Raw genomic sequence first — 13,548 nt, 5'->3', positions numbered from 1 at the left:
AGGAATTCCTAGGCATGGTAAACTTTTATCACCATTTCGTGCCTAAGGCAGCACTACTCATGCAGCCCCTGTATGAGGCCCTCAAGGGCAAGACTGGCAAGAACCCGGTAGATGGGACGGACAACATGGCCCGAGCGTTCGACGACACCAAAAGCGCCTTAGCCAACGCAAACATGCTAGCGCACCCGCTGCCAGGAGCCACCATTGCCCTCACCACCGACGCGTCAGACTACGCAATCGTTGCCATGCAAGAGCAGTGGGTGAATGGGACGTGACAGCTGTTGGCATTCTTCAGCCGTCAACTACGGTGGAACGAGAGACCGTATAGCACGTTCGACTGCGAGTAGCTCGCCCTTTTTCTGGCCATCCGCCATTTTTGCTTCCTCCTGGAAGGACGTCCTTTCACCGCCTTTGTGGACCATAAGCCACTAACTTTTGCCATGGCTAAGACCGCCGAACCGTGGTCATCCCGACAGCAACGTTAACTGACCTACATATCCGAATTCACCATGGATATACAGCACGTGGCCGGTAAGGACAACCTGGTGGCAGACTGCCTCTCCCGCGCGACCGTCAATACGGTTCATTTGGGCATCGATTATGCCCTTATGGCAGTGGACCAAGCCTCAGACCCAGAAGTCCAAGCCTGCAGAACGACCGTCACTGGCCTCCGGTTGGCCGACGTCAAGTTCCATTCGGCAGGTACCACGCTGTTGTGTGACGTCTCCGTATGGGACACTCGTCCGGTCGTGCCGGTCGTCTGGCGCCGTAAAGTGTTCGACGCCATACATGGGTTGTCACACCCAGGAAGGAAGGCCTCCCAGAAGCTGATATCAGCGAAATTCGTATGGCATGGCATGCACAATGATGTCCGCAACTGGGCCAACACCTGCGTGGTCTGCCAAAAGGCCAACGTACAGCGCCACGTCAAAGCTCCGTTGGCCACCTTCACAGTTCCGGAGCGACGTTTTTGACCATGTCAATGTGGACCTGGTAGGACCACTCCCACCCTCCCATGGTTTTTCACACATCCTGACCATGGTTGACCGCACCACCAGATGGCCGGAGGCGGTTCCCCTGTCATCCACTGCTTCGGCGGACGTGGCCAGGGTGATCATTTCCACCTGGGTCGCCCGTTTCTGAGTGCCCGCAGATATTTCTTCTGACAGAGGACCGCAGTTTTCCTGCGACCTCTGGAATGCAGTGGTCCAAGGACTCGGTGTCAAATTATACCGCACCACAGCTTACCACCCACAGGCGAATGGCCTCTGTGAACACTTCCAGCAATCACTGAAAGCCGCCCTGAGGGCCAGCCTCCAGGATGCTGGATGGGCAGACAAGCTACCGTGGGTCCTGTTGGGCCTTCGCACGGCCCCCAAAGAAGACCTTCGCTCTTCATCAGCGGAGCTGGTGTACGGTCAGCCACTGCGAGTCCCGGGGGATTTCCTGCCAGCTTCGACGAAGCCATGGTCCGCGTCTGACCAGCTTACTAGTCACCAGGAGGCGGCCAGATGCTTCGCACCGGTGCCCACTTCGCATCATGGGCTGCAGAGTTAGCATGTTCCCCCGGAGCTTCGCAAGACTGAGTACGTCTTTATTCGCCATGATGCTCATAGGGATCCACTCAAGGCCCCATATATTGGTCCCTTCCGCGTGTTGGAGGCAGGGGACAAAACTTTCACGGTAGATGTCGGTGGTAAACCGGACAACATTTCGGTCGATCGCTTAAAGCCAGCACATCTGGACCTCGACCACCCCGTCGAGACAGCACAACCACCGAGACGAGGTCGGCCACCCATTGCCATTACAGCAGAACAAGTGCAACCGCCCGCCAGACCGCCAGCCGCCCAACAGCCTCTGCCTCAGGAGTACAGGAGTCATTCTGACAGGCTCATCAGACCCCCTCACCATTTCACTTTGTCCATTAAAGCGAATTCTGGGGGGCGCATGCGGCGGAGCCACTGAATGATTCTGGGCAACTGTATATAATTCCCTTTAACGATGTTCTAACACCAGCCTAAGCCTGTACCATTGTGTTAGACATTACTGTGTTTTGTATATAGTGTTTGTATGTACGGGGCGTGGCCCCTTTAAGAGCACGGGAAAACGCGGGCAAACACGATGACGTCACATCGCAAACCACGTGACTGTCCGGGCAGTCCTCATGGAATCTCCATCTTGTTAAGACCTGTTTTCGTGGTTCTCCTGTATCGATCTCAACAAACTGTTTGAACTCATTTGGTCTTACATTAAAGACCTGTTTGATTGATCTCCTGAGTCGACCTCAGTTATTGGTTAGGAATTCGTCAATTCCTACAGTATCGGCTAAGAGTGCGTATTTGATTCGAGGCCGCAAGCCTCGACTATGCTTCACCCAAGCCAGAGAATCTCTTGGGGACCTGGCTGTATGTTTTTGTATCTGTTGCAGAAAGACTGTTGGGATGAAGGGGATCGTAATCCTACTCGCCCTGATGGGACCGAGCCTGGGAAGGAGGGGCGATGTAGAAGACTCTCACATCTACGGGTGCTCCAGAGATAGATTACCTATGGTGACCGACGGAAGCGGCGAACGGGATGCAGAGGAGACCGCCATCTACGTCCACGAGGGAAGGTGGCCAGGATGGGGTCCAATTCGTCTCAGTACTCCAGCCAAACCGGATTCACGTACGGGGAGGCCTCCCTCCTGTGCACCAGGGTACGGGTCGTTACCACAAGGGGCAGCGTCACCGTAGGAAAACGTATATGTCTAACGTGCAAGGGACACATTCCTCTGGATAGGTTGGTGGTGGCTCAGGAAGCTGAGAAAAGATATGAGAAACCCCGCAGTCGAGTGGGAACGGTCGGGGAACAATACCCACTGGACGATTACAGGGACTCACGGAGGATTAAGTGTGTGTTGGGACAAGTGGTGGGAACCGGACCAAGGGATTTACATCTGTATGTGGGGGTCAGAGAGAGTCTGCCCCTCAGGCATATCCATTGTTTTCCACCGGCAGTGGCAAGACGCCGGGGATGGGATGAAGTGGGATACCAGCCTGAAGGTGTGTGCGGTCCCATACACCCCGATCCCAGTCAATGCCACTGAGCTTGTGCCCCGCCCATGGTGCAGTTGGCGAGGTAACCCAGGGAAGGGTGCCCCACCACCACCAAGGGACTAGGGAATGGACTGGTACTAGTACCCACGGGTCAGGTGTAATACGCGGTAGCCTCCGTGATTTTAAATCTCACCGAGGTACATTTGCTGGAGTGGTGTCCCAAGGAAACAGAGCAGCTATACCAGGCCCTATTAAAGGACATGTTCAGGAAGTTTTATGAGTTCGATTTCGCCAATGTTGACAATACCGAACTGTACACCACACACCGCAAGTTTTTGCGTAATGCAGGGAGACAAAGAAGTGGAGTATGGAATGATATTTCAACTGTGTTTAATACTGGGTCCTCTGTCATCAACAGTTTGGATGACATAGAGCTGCAGACCCAGATAAACGGTTTAAAAACAGTTAAGAAAGATATTACTGGATGAGAACAAGGTAGTTGGCTCGGAGTTGCATGAGGACCAGGCCATGATGGTCCATTTAAAGGAGATTATATCGGAGTTGGAAAAGCACACAAAGACGTTAAATGCCCTCATAAGGGAGGACAGAAATGCTTCTGACCAGGCTGCGCAGAACGAAGTGTGCGCGCTATACGGGGCATGGTTGCTGGGCGAAGGCCGCAGTAATCTGAAGGATTTAAAACAGGGTTTAATCCCCTCCTGGATCAGCATCAAACACCTCACAGCCCTCCACCTGTTTGAGAATGCATTAAGCCCGTGCCAACTCCGGCTAGCTTCCGAAGCCTACTCAGTCCCAATGGATTGTGGATGGCCCAACCACACGTTCATGGGAGTAGTAGTTAGGATGCCAGTCATGGGTAGGGCAGCCCGACCCGTGCCAGTATACAGGGTTGAGAACATTGGAGTCATTTAAGGGGGTGCACACATTGGTTTCACAATGGTCCCACCTTACGTCATAAAGTGGGAGCACGCTATGATAGGTACTGACCTCTCAGGGTGCCGGAGCCAGGGAGCACACATAATGCTGTGTCCCCAGCACTTGAATGCCTATTCAAAACCGCAGTGCGGGTTCAGAGCTGCTGGCGCAAAACCTATAAATTGCACCATGGAGGCAATTGCACAAGGCCATGTTCCCCCGCAGGTAGCATATATAGGAGGTGGGACATATTGGCCCCAATTTTCGGCTTGTGTGGGGAATGGTCGAAATTCCTCGAATGTGGGGTTTCTGACACACAAAAAAAAGTGTCAGCCAGCTCCACGCAATTTTCCCTCAAGTGGCCAATTAATTCCCAGCATGTGGGAAGCCTTGCTAATTGTCCAATTCGAGTCAGAAATCCCCACAGTATGATGTCATCATTCGTGGTGCTGTCAAGGTCCATAGCAAGCACTGCATCCTCTGAAGGCTTCCAAACGAACCATACAGGATGGCAGAGGAGCCTGCAGCAGCTGTGGTCAGTGCCAGGCCCCGAGCTGCCTCCAAATTCGATGAGGCTTCTCTGCAGGCATTGTTGGATGGGGTAAGGGCCCACAGGGAGGTCCTGTTCCCTAGGTCAGGGAGGAGGGCAGCACGGTGGCATAGTGGTTAGCACTGTTGCCTCACAGCGCCAGGGATCCGGGTTCAAATCCGGCCTCGGGTGACTGTCTGTGTGGAGTTTGCACATTCTCCCCGTGTTTGCGTGGGTTTCCTCCGGGTGCTCCGGTTTCCTCCCACAGTCCAAAGATGTGCGGGTTAGGTTGATTGGCCATGATAAAAATTGGCCCTTAGTATTAGGGGGGATCAAATACATGTGTTTACGGGGTTACGGGAATAGGGCTTGGGTGGGATGGCTGTCAGTGTAGGGACCGGGTGCTAGGGTTTGGATGATCAGCCATGATCTCGTTGAATGGCGGAGCAGGCTCGAAGGGCCGAATGGCCTACTCCTGCTCCTATCTTCTATGTTTCTATGTTTCTAAGAGGCCTCCCACTGAGACCAATGCTGCATGGATGCAGGTGTCAGAAGATGTCAACTCGCTGGGAGTCACCAGAAGAACCTTGGCATTACATCGCTAACTCCTTCCTTTACTCCCCCACTGTACCATCCAGAGCCCCCATCCTCACTGTGGAGGAGGAAGAGGCTGTGCAGCCAAACTCCTCAGAAGAAGCTCCAACCTCTGAGGGCGCAGCATCAGCAGAAGTAAGCGCACCAAGCACCAGCGCAGACACTCACACCTCGGGAGGACCTTCGGGACATAGAGTAGTGTTGTAACCTGGTGTTTCACAGCTCACAAGTGAGCCTCAGCAGATTCTGGAGACAGGGACAGCAGTGTAGAGTCCTCGTCAGAGGGCGCAGGACTCTGCCAGCTCAGCTCAGCTCAGCTGCGCTGCATGTCGACCCTTTGCCTCTGGGTCCATCCACAAGAGAAGAGGTGATGGATCTCCATGCACAGATGCAGGAGTCTCTGGCAGGTTTTGTCTCCAGGGTCGCTGCGAGTGTGGAGTGAATGGAGGAGTCCATAGCGACCATGAGCAGAGCCTTTGTGGAGTCATTGGCGCATGAACGCATCACCATGGAAAGGTTGGCTACCTCCATGCAGGAGATAACTCGCCAGGGTACGGAAAACATGGTGAGTGCTCATAAGAGAATGACATCTCTTGAGGAGCGTTGGCCATCTGTTGAACAGAGAAACCGGATCTTCATGGAAGTCCTTTTGAGTAGGACTGCCAGTGCAGAAACGGGTCCCACTGGCCCCCTAAAGCACAGCAAGGTGCTCTGAAGCCACTTCCAAGCGCTGGCCCCTTCTGGCCTGTGCAGCTTCAGGTCAGTGAGCAGCAGCCTGGTGCTCCTGGTGCTCATCCTGCTGTTCCTGGTTCTGCTGCTGCCGCCTCTGCTGTTGGAGATCCTCTAATGCCAGGAAGAGAAGGTACCAAAGGCCTCCCATGCTCCTGGCAGATGCCTCCGTTGAGGGGGCGCTGAGTTAGGGTGGTGAGAGGGGCTTCCCAGGAGCTCACACTGGAGAAGTGTGTGAGGCTCCAACTTTCTACAGCTGCTCCTAAGGCTTCAAAAAATTCCCCCAAGCCTTGATCAACAAGGTCCTGCAGCCTGCAAATGCTGCCTAATAAAATCTCTTCAGCCCTCAGCTACCTGCTGCTGCAAGCAAGCAAGCCAGCTGTTTTCACACCAGATCTCATCGGCGGGGTTCCCCGCAGGCGTGTTTCATGTGGGGAAAGCCCCAAAGTCGCAACGGCCCTGGAAAATCTTCCTTAACAAGGTGATCATTGGTGATTAGTGCTCCGACGAGCAGTCCTGCCAGCGGCGGCCGGGACTGAAGCGGGGTGCGTGGAAACGGCGGTCCGAAAGTCGGATGGGGCGGGGAATCAAGCGGGGCGGGGGGGTCCCGACCCGCTTTTTCGCTGATTTTCGGTCCCCGACCGCATGAAAGGCCGCCCGACAGCGGCCAGAAAATCGGGGCCATTGTGTCACCACAGGCGCGTCCCACTACCAGCATGGACAGCATAGCTGGTGTCCGGTTAGTGACAGCAGTTTCTGTCTTAAACCCGAGGCAGAAGTTCAAGTGGCCCAGGAGCGAATTGTCCCCATTCCTGAACCCTCCACTGTTCACCTCACTGTGAAGGAGAATTTTACCAATCTACAGAAGTACGTAGCGCATTTTGGCTATGAAATTCCCCCTCTCCCAGAACACCTTACCAAAATACTCAAAGCCGTTATAGTTTCACAGAAACATTTTTACACTCTAGAGCAGAAAACATTAGAGATAGGGGCTAAAATATTGGATATTGTGATTCCACCCTGGTGGGACATTTTCAATAACATAGAGGTCCCTTCGTGGATCAGACTGGCTTCCCACATTCTTGTGGTTTGCCAGTTAGGGATAGTGTTGTATCTAGTCTGCATCTAGTGCAAGGGAAAAGGTCAGATGCTAGAATTCCGAAACAAGAGGATCTGGAAGGAACATTATGTGAAGATGGAGGGAGATACGCCTGTTTGAGTTTTTTCCTTGTATTTTGATTAAAGATTTTTATTTCTTGTGTTTTGTTGTTTTTAATAAAAAATTTTTGCAACTCGTTGTTAATAAAATGTATGTGTACCAAGTGGTGCAGTGGTGTTGGACCCCCTCCATGCTTGGATGTGTGTAAAAGACTGTAATTATTTTATGTATGCTTATGTACACTACATCTCCGCGGAATGGGAAGTGCATGTGTCATGGGTATATTAGATAGGTAATTACAGGGGAAGGTTGAATATGGAGAGTCAGAAAATTTTGCTCACCTTGTAAGAATGATACTTCAAGCAAGTTTTAGTATCACAGCGGGGAGTGCAAGGTTCTCAAAATTCCCACATTCCCCCAAGGTTACTAATAAAAGGGACCCTGTATGGACAATTTAAAAAGTGTCCCCAAAAGATAGCGTCCGCACCTCGTGACCAAAAGCCTGTAAGATTTTACAAGCTTAGACTCTGTAGCACAGAACAGGCAGCTTTGGGAAATCGAAACTTAAAATGCATTTCTGTGAAAAGGACTTCGTGTTTGAAAAGCCAGATAGCTAGGCAAACATTGAATATGCATTTTCGTCAGTTCGAAACAGATCAACCCAGTTAGGCCTAAGCATAAGGCCATTAGTTTTTCCGCATAAATAATCGGAAACAGCTTAAGGAAGCCACCAAAGCTGTACAGGCCGATTAAAATGCATTAATGACAATACAGCCCGGACATCGGGGCCGTTAGGTGCGATAAATGGCCATCTAAAGTCAGTTAGTTTAGATTGGTATAATCATTTAAAACAGCCCGCCAAAAGTCAAACAATAGACTGACCTGATTTGGCGCGCAGATAAGGGTTTTCCTATGGGAGTATAAGTATAGGCCCATTGGTAGCCATGTTGCTTCATTTTTGGCGCTCCTGCTTCATCTTGCTAACACTTGCTGTGCTTGCCACCTAGCCACTGCTCGTGGCTTTTCCCCAAATCCATCAGGGACGCCGGCTCAGCACCAGGCGAACACGGGCAGACCAGGCCAGGCGATGCGACGAGACGAGACGAGACGAGATGAGATGAGATGAGATGAAATCAGACGAAATGATTTCGAAGAAGATTGAAGAACGCTTCGAATAATCGGGCCTTCAATCCAGCTTACACTCCCAGGGGTGTGGGAGCGATTCGAACCACTCACAGGCAGTCAGGGGCATAACTGACTGGGCACACGCCACCCCGTACATGAGATTACCATTGATTATGTTTGTGGATGAAAGCTCAATGAGTTCATACAATATCCAATTGTTTGCCTTTTTAGCTGATGGGTTAGCTCATTTAACAGAAATAAATAACAGTTAAGCTAAGAACAGTGATAGATGCAAAGTTAAGAAGCCTAAGAGTGACAATTATGCTCTCCAAATTGCATACAAAAAAATGAACAGAATATAAATAAAGGAAAAAAAGGCCACAAGAAAGGTTAACCTGAACTGTACAAAAAGCCTAGGCAACGAGCAACTTTTGCACTGATTGAACCTGAATGTGCACAGGAATGCAGTCCCAGTAATTATGCAGGATTGCACCATCCGATGGTCTGCAGTGCTTACCCTACCACAGTATACAGGATCAGGAATTTGACACCTAATTGGATGAGCCTGGCAGGAGTCCACACCACTAGTTTGGGCACCTGCTAGCCCACGCAAGTCGTAAACAATCTGAAGCCCCTTTTGCGGATAAACAATTTGCTGGTCATTTTAGCTTCCTTACAAAGCATGCTAATAACATTTTAATTTAAAAGTCTACCTTGTCTTCAGCTACTTCCTTGGCCTCAGCTGCTTTCTTGGCCTGGATCTGCCCTCTTCCTTGGTGGGGCCCACAGTAGGCTGATATGCCACATCCCAATAGGTTTATGAGCCTCCACACTTTCACCAGGTGTCACTGAGGCCAGGGGAATGAGATTTCTCAGCATTGGCAGTCCACACCCCTGGTCCCAACTCCTCTAACGCAGGGAGCCATGTTTAGGGTGAATGAAGGTAACCAGTTGCAATGACAGGTCTGTTGAAAAGTCGTTGAATGGAGAAGAAGCTCTCCCACTTGATGGGAACACAGAGAAAGAAGTAGAAAAGCAATACCTGGGCAGTTACCATTACCATCAAGTCAGGGGACCAACCCTGGTTCAATGAAGTGCTTGCACCAATCTTCAGCCAGAAGTTTTGAGTGGATGATTCATATCGGCATCCTCCTGAGGTCCCCACCATCATAGAAGCCAGTGTGCAGCCAATTCGATTCACTCCATGTGATATCAAGAAATACTTGGGTGCATTGGATACAGCAAAGGCTGTGGGCCCTGACAACATCCCGGCTGTCATGCTGAGGACTTGTGCTCCAGAACTAGCCACGCCTCGAGCCTAGCTGTTCCAGTACAGCTACAACACAGGCATCTATCCGACAATGTGGAAAACTGCCCAGGTATGTCCTGTCCACAAAAAGCAGGACAAATCCAATCCAGCCAATTACCACACCACCGGCCTACTCTGAATCATCAGCAAAGTGATGGAACATGTCATCGACAGTGCTATCAAGCAGCACTTACTCACCAAGTACCTGCTCACCGATGCCCAGTTTGGGTTGCACAAGAACCACTCGGTTACAGTCCTCATTACAGCCTTGGTCCAAACATGGACAAAGGAGCTGAATTCCAGAGGTGAGGTGAGAGTGACTGTCCTTGACATCAAGGCAGCATTTGACCGAGTGTGGTATCAAGGAGCCCTAGTAAAATTGAAGTCAATGGGAATCGGGGGGTAAACTCTCCAATGGCTGGACTCATACCTAGCACAAAGGAAGATGTTTGTGGTTCTTGGAGGTCAATCATCTCAACCCCAGGACATCGCTGCAGGGGTTCCTCAGGGCAGTGTCCAAGGCCCTACCATCTTCGGCTGCTTCATCAATGGCCTTCCCTCCATCATAAGGTCAGAAATGGGGATGTTCGCTGATAATTGCACAGTGTTTAGTTCCATTCATACTCCTCAGATAATGAAGCAGTCCATACCTGAATGCAGCAAGACCTGGATGACATTCAGGCTTGGGCTGAAATTGGCAAGTAACTTTCGCGCCACAAAAGTGCTAGGCAATGAATATCTCCAATAAGCGAGAGTCTAACCACTGCCCCTTGACATTCAATGGCATTACCATCGCCGAATCCCCCACCATCAACATCCTGGGGGTCACCATTGACCAGAAACTTAACTGGACCAGCCACATAAATACTGTGGCAACAAGAGCAGGTCAGAGGCTAAGTATTCTGTGGCGAGTGTCTCACCTCCTGACTCCACAAAGCCTTTCCACCATCTACAAGGCACAAGTAGGAGTATGATGGAATACTCACCACTTACCTGGATGAGTGCAGCTCCAACAACACTCAAGAAGCTCGACACCATCTAAGACAAAGCAGCCCGCTTGATTGGCACCCCTTCCACCACCTTCAACATTCACTCCCTCTACCACCGGCACACCGTGGCTGCAGTGTGTACCATCTACAAGATGCACTGCAGCAACTCGCCAAGGTGTCTTCTGCAGCACTTCCCAAACCCGTGACCTCTTCCACCTAGAAGGACAAGGGCAGCAGGAGCATGGGAAGTCCATCACCTGCAAGTTCCCCTCCAAGTTACACACCATCCTGACTTGGAAAAATATTGCCGTTCCTTCATCGTCACTGGGTCAAAATCCTGGAACTCCCTCCCTAACAGCTCTGTGGGAGTACCTTCACCACACAGACTCCAGTGGTTCAAGAAGGCAGCTCACCACCACCTTCTCAAGGGCAATTAAGGATGGGCAACAAATGCTGGCCTCACCAGCGACACCCAGATCCCAGGAAGGAATAAAAAATAGTTTGATAGCAAAAAAATAGTTTGTTACTTTTTAAACAGGAGACTGCAAGGAGGAGGCCTGGAGTTGTCAGGAGGTCAGTATTTGTAGTCTGAAGTTGTCAACAAAAAAGGCATTGCCGAAAAACAACTCAGCCCATGAAAGAGGTTACTATTTCTTTTCTCAATGTTTGAGGAAAGCAGTGAAATTTGAGTGAAATCAACGAGGCTTGTTTGCAATTGTATATTCATGCTTTCTGCAAAATAAAGCAGCTTAGCAATTTGAATGTAGTTTTGTCTCATTAAAGGAATTTTCATTCTGCCTAGTGAAAAATTAAAGAAGCGCATGAGGACAAGAGACACAGTATCCAGCTTATTGCATTCCCCTGGATTGCACCACTCTATAATTAAAAATTGAGCAGTATGGCCTAACCTCTGAACATAAAATGCTCAGAATATCTACATCTAAAGAATTTCTAAGGCAGACTGAAAACTTCTAATAATGCCACATTTTATTAATTATTTTAGTTTAATAATATGTAATAGCCCAGAGATGAGGCTGGATTCAGAATAAAAAACAAGGTTGAAAGATTTTTATTAAAAAAATTAGCTGTACTTTTAAATGAAATTATCTAGAATGTTCTCCATTTTTGTACAAATAGCATCATTTTTAAGCTGTTGGGACAGTCTACAATTGCTGCAACAGGACAAAATGTTTACATAAAATGCAATAGTTTGCTGCACAATGATTAGTAGAAAGACATCTAGCAAAGGTTCTAAAAGAATGGTGAAAGAGGAAAGGGAAAAAGAGCTGTCTTGCTTCAGCTCTATTCAAACCAAACTAACCATCATATCATATCAAGGATAGTTTGCGCATCAAATATTAAAGCTTATCAATGTTTATTCTGGTAACTGTCTGTAATAATAGAGTACAGCTGGAAGGGGCTGCAGAAAAGGCAGAGATCACATAACCTGCTTTCTGAGAACACAGAAGGATAAATCTCCACCATTGGAAGTGGAAACTGAGCAAGGAGTGGCTGAAAAATACAGAATTCCCAAACTTGTCAGCTCTGTGCTCCTAACATGTGCTGTGTGAAATCTTATGCCTAATTTCCCATCCTTGATTTTGCTGTCACACATAATTCAGATATTAAAATTCCTATCAAAAGAAGCCATTAGGGTGCAGCTCTTAATTTCCACGTAAAGTGGGCCTTAAAGGCCAGCAAAATTATTACCTGTTGGGATGGGAACATGAAAGGTACAGAATCATTTTTTTCAACTGCCATTGGGACTAGAAATTCAATCGTGTATCCAAAAATGGGCTCACAGGGGGCAGAGCACGTGCTGCATGCAGCTGTTCATGTGGGCCCACACAGCACCTTAAATTCATTCTGGAATCTCAGGTGACATGCTTCAGGTGTGCAAACCTGTTATGAGGGTGGGGGGGTGGGGTGGAAATTGGGTGTCTCTGATGCTACTTTAAGTCAGCCTGCACCTCTTAAAAGGGAGGTGGGCTCTGGCTACAGACAACAGGGCAACTGTTCAGATTCAAGAAGTTGGCTGGAACACATTCTCTGATGCTATGTTGGAGGCCTTGGCACAGGCAGTAGACAGGAGGAGGGAGGTTCTACTCCCCACAGTGGCATAAAACCCTTCAGGCAACATGCTTGCTGCCAGTGGAAAGAGGTTCAGGAGGAGATCAATGGAAGGAGCTTAGCTCCCAGGACATGGTTGCAATGCAGGAAACAGTTCAATGATCTCACCAGAGTTCATAAGGTAGCAATACTGCTCTCTTACTTTCTTACTTTCTACTGACACATTCACCATATCCAGTCTCGCTACTCACAATACTCCCCCCCTGCTTCTTTTCACCACATTTCACTCCACCTCCTTCTCTTCCTACTCACACACTCACCACTATTGCAAAACTCACTTCCCCACACCTCACATCTACACATAACATACCAACTATTCTCACATGAAAGACATATTCTTTGAACACCACACAAACTTCTCAAGCACACTCCCTTCTCTCTTGTAGGAGAAAATTCCACACAACTCAAAACAGGAGGCTGTCACCAGAGGAGGCTGAGCCTACCTGCACACCCTCTCCCCTGTGGAAGAAAACATGCTGTCCATCCCATTCGGGGAAGTGTCATGACCATGATGAGTAGCAAAGCTCAAGGAGATGTCGTGCAGAATTTGTTCATATCTTATCCTCTTTTTCCCTTCTTACTTCTATATCACCTTTCACATTCTGCATGACAAACTGCAGCTGCTTTCACCAGTCAATCATTTCGCTTTAGTCTCCCTTCACACTAAAAGCTAAATCTTGTCCCTCGCTTTCATTTCAGGTGCTGAAAATGTGGAGATTGCTCTACCACTTCAAGAAGAGGAGGCCAGCCTTCCTGAAGATGCACCATCTGTAGGGGGTGGTGGTGTGGTGTGGCCCGTGCACCCAGTCAGTTATGCCTCTGACTATTTGCGAGCGGTTTGAATCGCTCCCACGCCCCTGGGTTCTAGACACCGGACTTAGGTACAGGCGGCGATAAAGAAAAGACTCGAGTAAACAGGTGGTTTTGATGTATGCAAAACCAAGATTTTATTAAACAGAAAAATAACACAGTCTTACGAGAAGTTACTAGTATAAAATTACAGGCGAATACAA

This window comes from Somniosus microcephalus, chromosome 2 (genome assembly GCF_052327205.1).
Source record: "Somniosus microcephalus isolate GS21.2 chromosome 2, FLI_Smic_1.0, whole genome shotgun sequence".
In the NCBI taxonomy this organism is placed as follows: Eukaryota; Metazoa; Chordata; class Chondrichthyes; order Squaliformes; family Somniosidae; genus Somniosus; species Somniosus microcephalus.
The sequence above is the reverse complement of the archived record's forward strand: the minus strand, read 5'-3'. Positions refer to the sequence as shown.